The sequence below is a fragment of the Antechinus flavipes genome, chromosome 3 (assembly GCF_016432865.1).
Source record: "Antechinus flavipes isolate AdamAnt ecotype Samford, QLD, Australia chromosome 3, AdamAnt_v2, whole genome shotgun sequence".
Lineage (NCBI taxonomy): Eukaryota > Metazoa > Chordata > Mammalia > Dasyuromorphia > Dasyuridae > Antechinus > Antechinus flavipes.
Window position 1 is genome coordinate 261,968,883 of NC_067400.1, and position 14,018 is coordinate 261,982,900.

Sequence of the window (14,018 nt, forward strand, 5' to 3'; positions counted from 1 at the left end):
TTAGCAATATATTACTTAAACTATACATTAGAAAGGTCATGGAACTAAAGTGTATGAGTTTAACATAGAAACTTTTTACAATATGTATTACTTAAATACATATATATGACTATCAACACCAAAAACAAAAAGTAAAAATTTGTTCATTATGCAAAATACTTGAAGCATAACTAATGAGTTCTACTTAATATCTATCAATCTTCCTTTTAAGATGCTATTGTAACAGGATTAAAAAGATCTCTAAACCAACCTAAGTTTACACACATGCACTTCAATATTAAAATGCTGAACAGTGAACTAGAAAGATACATTTAAGTCTCCAAAAAAACTCAAAACAAAAAATTAAACAAGCATTTCTACAATCTAATTAAGAACTGGAGTCTTCAATTTGGAAATGTGAATAGAGGGACTGAAAAAGTTATGCTAAGGACAAATGATGAAAAGCAACACAACCCCATTCTACCCCCTCCCAAAAAAAAAAAATTTGTAGCAGCATATTTTGTGGCAGCCAAAAGCAAATGACCATTTCCTGAGTAATGGCTAAACAAACTATAACTCACTGAATAATAGAGTATTACCATACAGTAAAAAAACTATGGAAACAATGACTGGAAAAGTATGGAAAAACTTTTATGAATTGATGCAAAAAGAATTAAGCAGAACCAGATAAGCAATGTACATAATGACAATAATATAAATGAGAACAATTAGAAGTGAATGTATGAGATTATATCAAAGAGGGGATGATAAATCTCCTCTTTCATATAACATAATTTTTTTTTATTAGATTAATTTTGGGGAACTTTTCCCCTTTTTTATTCTTTTTAAGAGATAACTCTAGGAGATGGGAAATGCAGGGTATTCCCAAACTTTTAGAACATCCTATGTAAGTGATGTAAAACCAAAAGAGATCAACCAAAAAAGGCTTGAGCCTATAAGATCACTTGTTTTCAAAAAGCTAAATTGAAATTACTATTGTGTCAATTTCCTTGAAATATTAGCAAAAGGTATTTGGACATACCAAAGAAAAAAGGATCCAAAGAAAATTCCAATTACTTGCTTATTTTCACCACCCTTATCTATCTAATACTGACAAAGAGTTCTCAGGAACAGGTCGAAGGAAAGAAAGGAAGGAAGGAAGAGAACTTGAAAGAATTCTCATTTTCAAACTACTCAAAGAATGCAGAATCACAAAAGTTCAGGTTTTGGACTAGTCCGTTCTGTCAGTTGTAGTTGCACCTTCACTAAAAGTAAGGTCAACAAACAAACAGCAGCAGTGATCTAAAAACAGCTAACAGATTGAAAGGAAATACTTTTTTTTTTTTTTTAAAGTAGAAAAGTCCTTGTTAAAAGTGTAACTCTGGAAAAGAAGTAAGCAAAAAGAATAAATCCCCAGAAGAAAAATAGAGGGTACTTGCAAGATAGCAGGGGAAAGGAATTCGTCCCACTCCTCTCCAAAGTTTTTCAAATTGATATCTTTCAAAAATTTAATATAACACCAACTTACCAAAAAGCTTTACGTTCTGAGTTCACTTTAAACACTATACTTCCACCTACCTTAGACTCTGTCCCTAAACAAGGTAATAATGAAACTTAAATCACAAAAGTTTAAAAACCAGGACCAAAGATGTCTTTCTTTTAGAAGGCTTTAAAACCAGCAGCATTTATTGTTATTTATTGTATGAAGCCAAGATGGCAGCCTTCTGAATTCTTGAATTACAATACATCAAGGATTTTTAAGCATATTTTTAAAGTTAAAGGAGAAAGGTAGTTAGTAACCAGTCTGTTTAGCCATAATACTTCAAGGTAATGTATCAAAACAAGACAATATTTTCAACCATTACTCCAAGAAAGTTAAGAATGACTAATTAAAAAGTCTTAAGCACCTAGTAACAGTTACTTGACTAACCATACAGGGACAATAATATACTCTTGTAGGAAGCTTTTTAAACACACCATTCTAATTCACATAAATCAGAAAGTTCCTTCCCAAAATAGACCTTTTATTCATACAATTAGTTTAGTCAACTCCTACAAAGAGTAAATATGCTACATAAGGGTATCTGCTAGTAAATTGTGGTGAAAAATCTAGTAGCCTTTCAATTTAGAACACTCTCTAAAATTATATCCTAAAGACTATGACCAATCTTATCATTTTCCTGTGCTTTTTTCAGCTAACACAGGAACCTGAACAAATGTACATAATCAACTCATATAACATGTATACACCTGCACCATGCTATTTAGTCTATGAGCACAGTCACTGAGAAAATACAAAAAAAATGCCAAACTTTAGGTTCTCATCATATAGATACCAGATTTTATTAGTAATAACTATCGTTTAGGAGCGTTAACTTTGCACAGGAAGGAATAAATGGGCAGCTGAAGGGTCTTCTGAAGCAAGTTGAAGACCGGTTTCGGCACTCAAAGATTCTTTTCAGTTAACAAATTAAGGGACAGTGAAGGACGGGGACGTGAGACAGAAAGCCTGCTTCAGACGTCCAAGCAGGATGAGAGCTCCAAAGAAATTGCAGGTTATCTGAGCAGGAGGAGGGACTGAGGGAGGAAGGAAGGAAGGAGGAAGGGAGGGAGGGAAGGAGAAAAAGAAGGAGGGAGGGAGGGAGGGGGTGGACGAGGACTCGGGCCTGATATCCAGGCGTAGCTGGGGCCTAGTTCCATTGCTCCAAATCACTCCACCTCAGTAATGGCGTTTGGTGTCAAGTGGAACGAGCCCGGAGAGAGGCAAGAGGAAGCTGGTCCGCGACAAGCCGGATCCTCCAGCGGGCAGGGTGGCTGACAAGGCTGCCCAGGGTAATGTCAAGGAGCACACGCCGCGGCTCAAGCCTCCATCCTCTTCCTTGGGCCCAGACAGGACGGGAAGGGGGAGGAGGGGGAGGGACGAAGCCGTCAGCCATTTTCCCTTACAGCCCAAAACACACACAAACACACAGACACACGCGAGAACAGACGCACGGGCAACCCGGGCAGGCTCCGAAATGCCTGGAGCGAAGGCGCCGCGGACCCCGAACCCCGACTCCCCGCACGCAACCTGCCACCCCACCCTGCCCAGGAGCGGGAACACTGGGCGGAGAAGAGGCAGGAGAAAAGCTCAAGCCTCCGGGGAGAGATAGGGGTGTAGACCCGGCGCTGCGCTCCTACACACGCACACACCCCCAACCCTCCGCCTCCCCCAGCCCCCGATCCTGCAGTTTCATGCCGGGAGGCGCAGCGCCCGGGGAGGGGTCGGTACTCACCGCACAACACAGGCGCCTTCTCCCTACACCGAGAACACAACGAGGCGGCGGCGGCGGCGGCGGCCTAGGGCTGGAAAGCGGCTGCGAACGAAGGAGGGAGGGCTCAGCCCCGGGCACAGGACGAGCGAAGGGGCATCGCCGTCCCCCCGGAGTGGGGGAAGGCAAAGGCCACGGGCAGCGGACTGCGGAAGAGGCAGCTGGAAAGCCGGGGCTCCGAGGAGGAGACGCGGCTCGGGGGTGTGAGCGCGGGGAGAGGAAGAGGGAAGGGGGAGGGCGGAAGGGACGGACACAGCTAGGCACCCGCACCAAGGGACTCCCGGGGGTGCTCGGCTCTCCGCGCCGGTCCAGCAGTCTCTGCCGCCGCCTCCGGCTCCGCTAGCGGCGGCTCTTCCTGGCGCCGGGGCTCTAGCCGGGCTCGGACGGACGGACGGACGGACGGGCGGGCACCGGGAGGTGCGTTTCTCCTGCGTCACCTCCTCCTGCTCCTCCTCCTCCTCCTCCCCGCAGCGGCGGCTTCTGCTCCCGGCGGCTGCTGCTGCTGCTGCTGCTGCTGCCCCCGCTTCGGGCCTGCCTCCGCCCCGCTTCCTCCCTAGCTGTTAGTTGGGGCTCCAACAACAGTACCCGGCGCGGGTACGGCCCCGCTCCCTAGTGGGAAAGGCGGCGGGCTGACGGGAGGGAGGACCGGCTGACGGGCTCAGGTTCCGGCGTGGGGCAGGGAGGGGCTAGGCGGCGCCTGAGGCCTGTGCGACTGGGGGACAGTGAGGATGCGGCTCCTGACGGACAGCGGCTGAAAGTCCCGTTCGCTACCGCTTAGTCCCGTCTTCGTCAATATGGCGGACCAAAAAAAAAAAAACGCTCGGGCGGCGGCGGCGGCGGCGGCAGCGGCGGCGGCGGCGCAGACTCCCACCAGCCCAAGCGCCACCCTGAGCCCCGTGTCCCCCCGCCCCCGCCTAGTCCCTCCCCCTTTGCCCTCCCTTTCCTCCCTCCCCTATACCCCCCACCCCACATGCACTTCCCTTCTCCCCTCCTTCCTCTTCCCCCCTCCCCCCCGCCCCAGCTGGTGCTTGTGGTCCCGAGATAGCGCGCGCACCGCTCCGGTCTCGCGTATCTTGGAAGCGCGTGTACGGAACGCCAAAGCTTCGGCCCCGGGAGAACAGAAAAACCACCCCTCGTCTTCCCCTCCTTATTCAAGAGGGGCTGCGACCAGGGGGCATAAGGCGGGAAAGGAAGCCCGCTGGAGGACTTGCTCCTCCTTTTGCTATCCTGATCTTGAACCCACCCATCTTCGGGTCACGCTGCGGCTAGTGCCGTAATTTCCCCCACCCTCCGGGCACCAAAGCGGCGGGAGGGCGGAGGTAGTTCGAAGGATCTGACCCAAGGGCCACCGAGAGGGGAATGGGGGTAGGAGAAGGGTGTCCTACTAAGGGAGAGGGACGATGACACGTGGGGGAAAAAAAGGGTCCAAGACCTGGAGGTAGGTGTAAGAAAAGAGTGAATGGAAGGATGGTGTCGGGCTTGGGTGGCGGCCGTGGGGTTACAGGGGTGGAAGCGTCGGGCTGGGGCCATGGATTAGACGGGTTAATCGCGCAGGACGCAGCTGCGTCCCGACAGTTTCACTTCTGCCGCTTGTTTTTGTTCCATTGTGAACCGCGCCGTCGCCGGCGAGAGCCCGGATGATGACGTCAACCAGCCCCCCCTCCCCCTTTTCCCGGCTTGAGGAAGGAGGAGATTCACGCGACTCTCCAGCGGAACTCGGGGTGAAGAGGCATCGCTGATTGGGTGTTTCTTCTCTCCCCTCCCCGTCATGTTGCTTATTGCTGAGACTGGAGCCTGTCGGGGGAGAGCGCCGAAATGAGGGGTTAGAAATGTTGTATCCTACCGTACCGTGCCGGTCTGTGCGGAGTAGATAGGGAGAGGGGTGGCTGACAGATCCGGCACTGTTTAGCGTCTATGTCTCTGTTGGAAGCGTACTCTGCCGCCAGCCCTTGGGAGGAGGAGCCCAGCCGAGAGTTTGCTTCAGCTTAGCGGCTTCGACCTCGCGCCTTGTCTTGCTTCTGGTCTGGGGCTTGTACTCTCGGCAGGAGCCCAGCAGAGTTTCTAAACCGTCTCCTCAAATGAAAAAATGCAAGCTTGTAAAATCTAGTAAAGAGGACGAAGAGAACTAGAGCCATGCTCACTATTCAAGGTTGTTTTTGGCCATGAATTGTTACTGGTCGCGTTTTAAATGAGTCGAAATTTGAGTATTCATTAAATTCAGGTTTTTAGAAGACAGTATTCCATGCATAAAATAGTGTCACTTAACTGTTCTTCTTAGATTCTTCTGTAAAATGAAAATAATAGTTCTCAGAGTAATAAGGACGAAATATTTATAAAACATTTTGCAAACCTTCAATGCAGAGGTTGTGACCGTCTATTAAGTCTGTCAAAATTGAAATTTTGTGTAAAAGCACTGATGCTTACCAAATTGCATCTTAAGTTACAGAGTCTTTAACCTTGAAATTTTTTGTGGGAGCAGTTGAAAGACTTTAGGACCTAGGGAAAGAACGGAGACTAAGGACTCAGACCACCTGGTACAAATGGGTACTTGGCCTCCGTGGACCACAGTTTCTTCCTCTATGACATGAGGTAATTGGACATACTTGTCTTCTGAAGTCCCAGTTCCAGATCTGTGATCTGGAATTTTTAAAAAATTAAACTTTTTCCTTCTACGAGAACACTTAAGCTTGGAGACAGTCTCAATTAAATTGTAGGTGCTATCCCCAAGAAAAGCAATTGCTCCCTCTTCAGATTTCTCCTGTTTTGAACTTTTATTTTGCAGTTGACCTATTCTACCAACTAATGGAGTTATTTGTGTATGTGAATTGTTCTTCACTCCCAGTCCCTCTGGAAGCCCCTAGAGTTTTTAAAAATCTGAATACTTGAATGTCTGACACATAAGAAAACAATAAATGCATACTGAATACTTGGACAGGTTCTTATTTCCAGATATTGGATGTTATAAAGCCATATTACAAAGGTAGACGGTACCCTGGATTTAGTGCTGGACCTAATATCAGGAAGACCTGAGTTCAAATTTAGCCTGACACTAGCTCTGTGACACCCTGCACAAGTAATCTGTTTGCCTCAGCTTCCTCATTTGTAAAACTGGGGATAATAAGGTTGTTAAGAAATCATATTTATAAAGTACTTATTACATTGCTGAACACAGCAAGCACTACGTAAGTGATAGCTATTAATATGTACATGTTAACATACTTGAAAATTTAAAACAGTATATGGAAATACTTAATGCCTTTAGAAATGCTATCACATTCTAGTTTATAACAGGCAGTGGGGGTGGGGGTGGGGGTGGGAACCAGGGACTGGGAAAAGTAAGACCATCAATATTCTTAAACATGAATCCAATCCAATATCTTTCCTGCTGGATCTCCTAAGTAGGCATCTCAGACTCATCATGACTAAAATATAAGTATGTTTCTCTTCTAAATCTCCCCTTTTCTGTTGGGGGAATTCTTTCAATCACCCAAGTTTGTAATCTCAGAGGCATCTCTGACTCTTTCCGTCCATACATTTAATTAGTTGTATAAATCATATTGATTCTACTTCCACATTTAAATATCCATTTTTGAGCTCTCCAATTAATCTACCTTTACTCCAGGTCAGCCCCTTTTAAAATGGGTTTCTTATATATAGTTTCTTAATTGGCTTCCCAGGTCTGTCTCTCCTTACCAGTACTGAACACAGCTGTCAAAATAATATAAAGCATAAATCTGACTATATTTCTCAACTCAAGAATCTTCGGTAATTCTCTATTAAATCTTAATTAAAATACTATCTCTTCATTTTAGTATTGAAAGTCCTTAATTCATTCTACATTATATCCAGACTCTTCTAGCTATTCTCTAAGTTTAAAAATTTATATTACAACTCTATATGATGTCCTCATGCCAGCCTTAGACTCTGAGAATTCCTAGCTTCTTTCAAGTTCAACTTATGTACTTCAAGTGATTCCTAATCCTTTTTTGTTAGTGTTCACTCTATCAAATTATAGTATGCTGTATACTCCCAACAAAATGAATGAAAAATTTATTAGGCACCTAATTCCTGCTAGACACTGTTGCTTGAGATTCAAATATAAAAATGACAGTCCCATCTCTCAAGGAGCTTGCATTCAAATAAGGAAGTGGTAGCCGAGGAAGAGCGTTTTGATCAAGGTAGTCAAAAGAACAAATGAATCTATGGGATAGTTGATTATTAAGATCTTTTCCAGAAGCAATGGTAGTATGGATTTGATTACTACAGACAGTTCAAAGGGCGGCCAGGTAGGTGGCAATTCAATAAGGCTGGATTGCTAGAGGAAGCAAGATCTAGGACTAGCTAGAGATAAAGTTAGGTGAGTTTGCAACTCAGTCATTAACCAATCAGGATGCCTTAGCCCCAGGGCAGAGTTGCAGTATTCCTCTGATCCGGAGGTCAGATCCAGAGGGTGCTGTTTCCGAAGGGGAGGGACTGACAGTTGTTGAGGCTGATAGCAAGATGTCTGGGGTGGATAAATGTGAAGCATATAGCCTCGGGCCTGCTAGATAGAATGGATAATAAAAATTTGAAGTTAGAGACTACTTTTATTAAGTCTTTGTATTCCTAGTATCTAATATAGCGCTTTGCTTAATGCATGCTGCTTGGATTGGATAGCAAAATTGTTTTCCTTGATCATGTCCTCAATTGTACTTCATATCCTGCTCTTATATCCATTTAAGTGATAATCCTGAGGAGTCAGTATGCATAACTAAGAACACTGGGTTTAGAGTTCAAACCCCTGACTAATATTACCTGTGGGACCTTCTCTAAGGTCACTTTTCATCTCTGTTGATTCTCTCATCTGTAAAATAAGGGGGTTGGTATGGATCTAGATGATCTCCAAAAGCCTATAATTAAATGATACATAATTTGGAATTAGACCAATTATTGTCACAGCTATGGAAAGACTTGAAACATAGCCCTCACAGTTAACCCCTCCTATGGCAAAACACATATCTGAAATCTCCTCCCATATGATTTTGGTACTCAAAATAGAGACCAGTTTTTCTAAACATTTGAATTTATAGTTAGTGTTACTAGTTTTGGTTTCTCTATTTTTTCACCTGTTCAGAAATAGAAGTCCAATTGAAGTGTAACATTTAATTTCAACTAAGTTTTACTTTCCCTGATAATTAAATCTTAAAATGTTTTCCATTAAATGTCTGTTAAGTTTATTATGTTAACACATTTCCATAATTTGTGCTTATTTTTCTGTCCTATTTTTGATCACTCTACACTCTCTCCCTTAGCATTCTCATTCATCTTGATAGCTTCAGTTCTCATTGCTGCCCAGATAACTCCCAATTCCATATCTTTAATTCAGAATTGTCCCCTAACTTGCAGAACCACATCTCCAAGTGCCTGTGTTAAATACTTTAGTGTAATTATAACTAACATAATAGATGATAAGACTAAAAATTCAATGTAATGCTATACCTAATCAAAGTATTACTTCATACAGCCAGACAAAACAATAAAATTTATTGACAGAGCAAAAAGTATAATCTCAAGAAAAATAAGGAAAAAGTAGGAACAAAGGAAGGAAAACCAACTATACTATGTATTAATCAAAATTATTTGGCATTAGTTAAAAAATTTTAAAAAGCGATGCAACAGACTTTCCAAAAATAAGGGAAAAAGTTAAACTCATTAACCCAAAGTTCAATAAATGCTTCCCCCCCCAAAAAAAAAAAAAAAAAAACTTTTAGGGGAGGGTTCACTAGCAGCTGCTAGAAAAACTGGAAAACATTTTAATTTAAAAATTTTTTTTAAGGATTTAGAGCAGCAATTTACAACATATACCTAAATAAGCTCAAAATGATTACTAAAACAAAATATTTAAAGATTAGAGGAAAATGAATGGACTTCTCACAACTATAATAAGAGAATTTTAAACAGAAAAATCACAAAAAAATATACTTTTGATATTATATAAAATGGAAAATAATTTACACAAAGTCAACATAGCTTAGAATAAGAATAATTGGGCAAAAACAAATCTTTGCATCAAATATCTCTGAAAAAGGTCTGATATGTAAGTTGCATAGGAAACAAAAATAAAAAACATTTCCCAATTAATAAGTGGTCAAAGGATTTATTTGAACAGTTTTAGAGACTTTTTGGAAGAGTTTTCAGAATAAAAATTGCAAAATTATTTCTAAAACAACTCTTGAGTTTTCATTTTACAGCTAGCAAATTGGCAGAAATGACCAAAAAAATTACATATGCAAGATATGCAAAGATAGGTAAACTAAAACATTATCAGTGGAATTCTGAATTAATCTAATTAGTCTTGAAAGGAATTTGAAAAAAATGATTCAAATGTTCATACCTTTTGACTCACATATTCCACTGCTAGTCATATATACCAAAGAGGTCAAAGGCAGAAAGAGAGATTCAATATTTACCAAAATTTTTATAGTAACACTCAGTTGTAGCAAAGAACTAGAAACAAAACAGATGCCCATGGATTAGGCAATTGTTGGAATCCCTACAAAGTGCTAATTTAATATGGTACTTAGCAAATCCTCTAGCTCATTGGAGTTCACACTTTTGGGAGATTTCAGGGTTTAGTATGAGATATCCGAATTCACATCTCCCTTAATCCCTGCCTCCAGAAGGAGGAGACAACCTTTGGGAGATCATACATAAAGAGGCTTTTACCTTGGGGTTTGTGAGTTCACTTCGGAACATTGCCAAGAGTTGGAGAGGAGCACTCTGGGAGAGCCAGAAGCCCTCTCAGAAGCAGGAGAAATCCATTCCATTTTCCAACTTTGTGCTGGCTGGAGGTTGAAGGGAGCAGAGGCAAAGGCCTAGCTGCAAGAGCTCTTGGAACCAAGCAGAAAGATAAGCCTCTAAGAAAAACTAACTAAGCTATTTTGGAAGGAGAAAATAAACGTTTGAACTTTTATCACCTGGCTGCATTTGGAGTAATTATTACTTTTAACTGAAACGAAGACTGCCTCCAAAAAAACCTCCCCAAGAAACCTGCTTCCAGAGAGAACCATTATTTTAAAGAAGAAGAACACCAATGACCATACCAATTGTGGTACAGAAATGAATATTACTGCCCTCTAAAAATTATTAATATGGAGAATTCAGAGAAATATAAGAAGTCCATAATTAATGGATAAAGAATAAAGCAGAATCTAAAATATAATATGCATGATTGATATGATACAGATGGAAAAACAATATAACAAAACTGATTACCAAGTTTAACTGCAGAGAAAATTTGAGAAAAGTGCCTCCCACCTATTATTGCAGAGATTAAGAAACTCTGGATGTGGATTACATACACTATCAGAAGGGTGATGAATTGATTGGGTTTATAAAGTTGTTTTTGTTTTTCCTTTTTTTTTTTTTTTTTTAACCTTTGTAAAAAGGAATGCTTTCTGAATTGAGGAGGGGAAAGAATAAATTTAAAATGAATGTATTATAAATTCAAAAGACATCAATAGCAGTATCTAGACGGACGAGAAAGTTGAGCTGAATCTAAAAAAGATGAAATTTAATAATAAATGTAATCTAGGGTTCAAAATATAAGTAGATGTGATATAAGGAAGAACTTCAAGTTAGAACTATTCAAAAATAGAATGTTTTGCCTCAATGGGAACCTTCAGGCAAAGAATGAAAGATCTTTTCTAAGGAACATTTTAGAGTGGATTATTCAGATATGAGTTAGACTAGTTGGTCTCTTAAATTACTTCTAGTTCTAATAACTAGCATTAGTTATTTTTAGCAAATTAGCATTTTTGTAGCACTTTAAGGTTTGCAAAGAACTTTACAAATATTCCATTTGATTCTCACAACGCGGTAGCACAGTGTTCTACAAACACTAGGTAATAAAGAAATGTTTGCTATATTGTTATATTTATTGCTGAGGCAAACGCCTGTGTTTGTACTTTTCATCCCGTTCTTTCTGCATCTTTTATAATCTTTTTGCTATTACTTATCATTTTTGCTATCTCATTTATGTTCAATCTCTCATTGACTGCCTTCTTTCTTAGCCCATAAATGTGTTAAGGTCTCACCATCCCAAGAGAACCTTTTCTTGACCCTTTCATTACCTTAAGTAATCATCCTAGCTCTTTGCTATTCACTGCAAAACTTCCTAAAAGAATAATTTACTTATTATGGAGTCCTCACTATCCACTCATTTGTCATCCTCTTTTAATCTGGAGTCCATCTCCACTGCTCTATTCTAGGCTCTCTCTCCCACATCAGTAATGAACTTCTTATAATCAAATCCAGTTGGTTTCCTCAGGTCTCAATATCCACTTTGCAGTATTTGACACTGTTGAAACACAATCTCCTTAATATCTTTTCTTTCTACTAACTTCTCCTCTGTCTCCTCCTCTTTCTCTTGACATTTAGATAAGGGTAGTTTTCTACTGTTCCATACTTAAACCATTTTGTTCTCTCTATATACTCAAACTCAATGTGTCTGTGACATTTGTAGCTACATAAGCATTTGGTGTGAACCATAGGTGACACTTGGGGAACCACAGTGCTGTAAACTATTCAAATTGGGTCATACACAGATTTCCTTAAACCTGTAGAAAAATAGTCTGTAATTATATAAATTATCCAGTAAGAGATAATCATAGTTGTCTCCTAAGTAACGTTTCATTCAAACTACTATTACAGTCTTCTAGTGTAAGTGCATGAAAGAGCTTCTCATACTACTCTGCTATATAGCTCCAAGGAACTAGATAAGTTGAAATCCATAGTGTGTAATTTTTTAATATTCCTCAGAATTTCTAAAAAGTGGAAAATCTATTAATTCACTTCTATCTCACATCTAAATTCCCTCTCCCTATCAAATGAAGCCTTTTATTTACAGGTCACACGTGGTCCACAGACTGACAGAATTGTTTGTTAGACATAATGAAATTTAAAGACTTGATAAGTATTCCCAATCATCTCCTGAAACTTCTTCCCTACATCTCAGGTGTGACCAAAAGTATTTCTAAACCTTGCTTGGAAGATAATGAGAGGAAGGAAGTATATGAATTCAGGAACAGCATTTCAGTAGAATAAACAAAAAAAGTAGCAGAAACATGGAGAGAGATAACAGTCTCCCACCCCAGCTAGCCCATCTAATAGTCTTCATTGTGCCTGACAGTCCATTACTTGGAAATTTTTCTCATTCCTGTCCATTCCCACTTACGCTCTCAATCTTGTCACTGCCACAGAATTGGTTGCACTAATTTTCACAGCTCACATGCCTTTGTTTTCCACACTTATAGAGTTATAATAACCACACTTAACAGGGGCAAATTATACTGATAGATTACCAGGCTGCTGAGCTTTTTAATTTTAAGTGCTACAGGTAGGGAGATCCAGAGTGTGAAAGCTGGCAGTTTATACCAGCTTGTTAATAATGTGTTTTCTATATGGGTGGAAATCAGAACTGAACAAAATACTCAAGATGTCTTTCAAAGGCAGAGTACAGAGGGAATGTCTCTTCCTTCTGGAAACTATACCTCTCTTAATAACAATCCTAAATAGCATTAATTTGGCTGTTTTTTAAAATTCCCTTATCATACTCATAATGACCTTTCAGTTTACAAAAATAACAGATTTTTATGGTCAAAAAGGTTTTCCCTATCTTGTATATGTAAAGTTGACTATCTAAACCTAAGGTAAAAAAGAATATAATTCTGATTAAATTTCATCTTAATACAATTCTATATCTATCTATCTAAAGGTCTTTTGAATACTGATTCTACTATCCACTATGTTAATTGTTTCTCCCAGCTTTGTTTTATCTGCAATTGTTAAAATTCTGAATTTAACATTTAGTGAGCATTCACTTATACAAAATAGAAAAGAAAAATATTACACAAACTAAATCTATTATGTAAAGCTTACATTTCCTTTTAAATATATAATAAAATTATCATGTAACTTTCAAAATTGCCCTGCTAGTTGATGTTTCCTTCTGGCCTTTTTTGCATATTAAAAAAAAAAAACCCACATGCAAAACAACTGTTCCAATAACCCTTTTTTTTTTTTTTTTTTTTTTTTTTTTGGCAATGCTGCCATCACTACCTCTCTTCTTCCAACTTCCTCCTCACCAGCTGAAAAAAAAAAAAAAAGGAAAAAAGCCTTGTAACAAAATGTAACATCAAGCAAAACAAATTCCCACAGAGACATAAAACCAACAATTATTGAATTGAACATTCAACCAGTTCTTTATCTAATTATGCTATTATCTAGCCTATGTTGCTACTTCCTTTCCACAAGAATACCAGGAGACACTTTATAAAATGTTTTTGTCTTAGGAATAACGCCTGTGTCATATAGGCCAAGCTAATTTAATTAAGTAATTAATCCAGGAACCTAAAGACTTAAATGATTTATATAGGATCCTGGATACCTAAAGGCATAAAAAACTGAGTAGATGAGAATAGGGGAAGAAACAGTATAAGCATTTGTGTTGCATCTACTATGTTCCAGGTATTGTGCTAAGCATTTTTTATAAATTGGAGTCATCAGTTTTTAATATCTTTCCTATTGTCATACAAGTCATTGCACCCTTCTGACCATGTTAGTCACTGTGGCAAATGCAGAATGGGAACTGGTACACATAAATAAATGCTATGTCCTTGCTAATTAGCCTTTCTGTGCTATTTTAAAAATAAATTTCCTTATTTTGAACATTTAGTGGTCTAAAAGTAT

At 39.9% G+C, this 14,018-nt stretch overlaps 1 protein-coding gene across 4 annotated transcripts in view; it reads right to left on the reverse strand.

Annotated features, from left to right (window-relative positions):
- Positions 1-3,346, reverse strand: part of USP9X (ubiquitin specific peptidase 9 X-linked) — a 249,024-nt gene extending 245,678 nt beyond the window's left edge. For 2 of the 4 annotated variants that reach the window (XM_051985022.1, XM_051985020.1), the window contains exon 1: positions 3,255-3,346. The gene's annotated coding sequence lies outside the window, so the exon portion shown is untranslated. The remainder of the gene's footprint in view (positions 1-3,254) is intronic. The other 2 variants (XM_051985023.1, XM_051985021.1) reach the window with 1 other exon arrangement.
- Between the last annotated feature and the right edge of the window lie 10,672 nt (positions 3,347-14,018).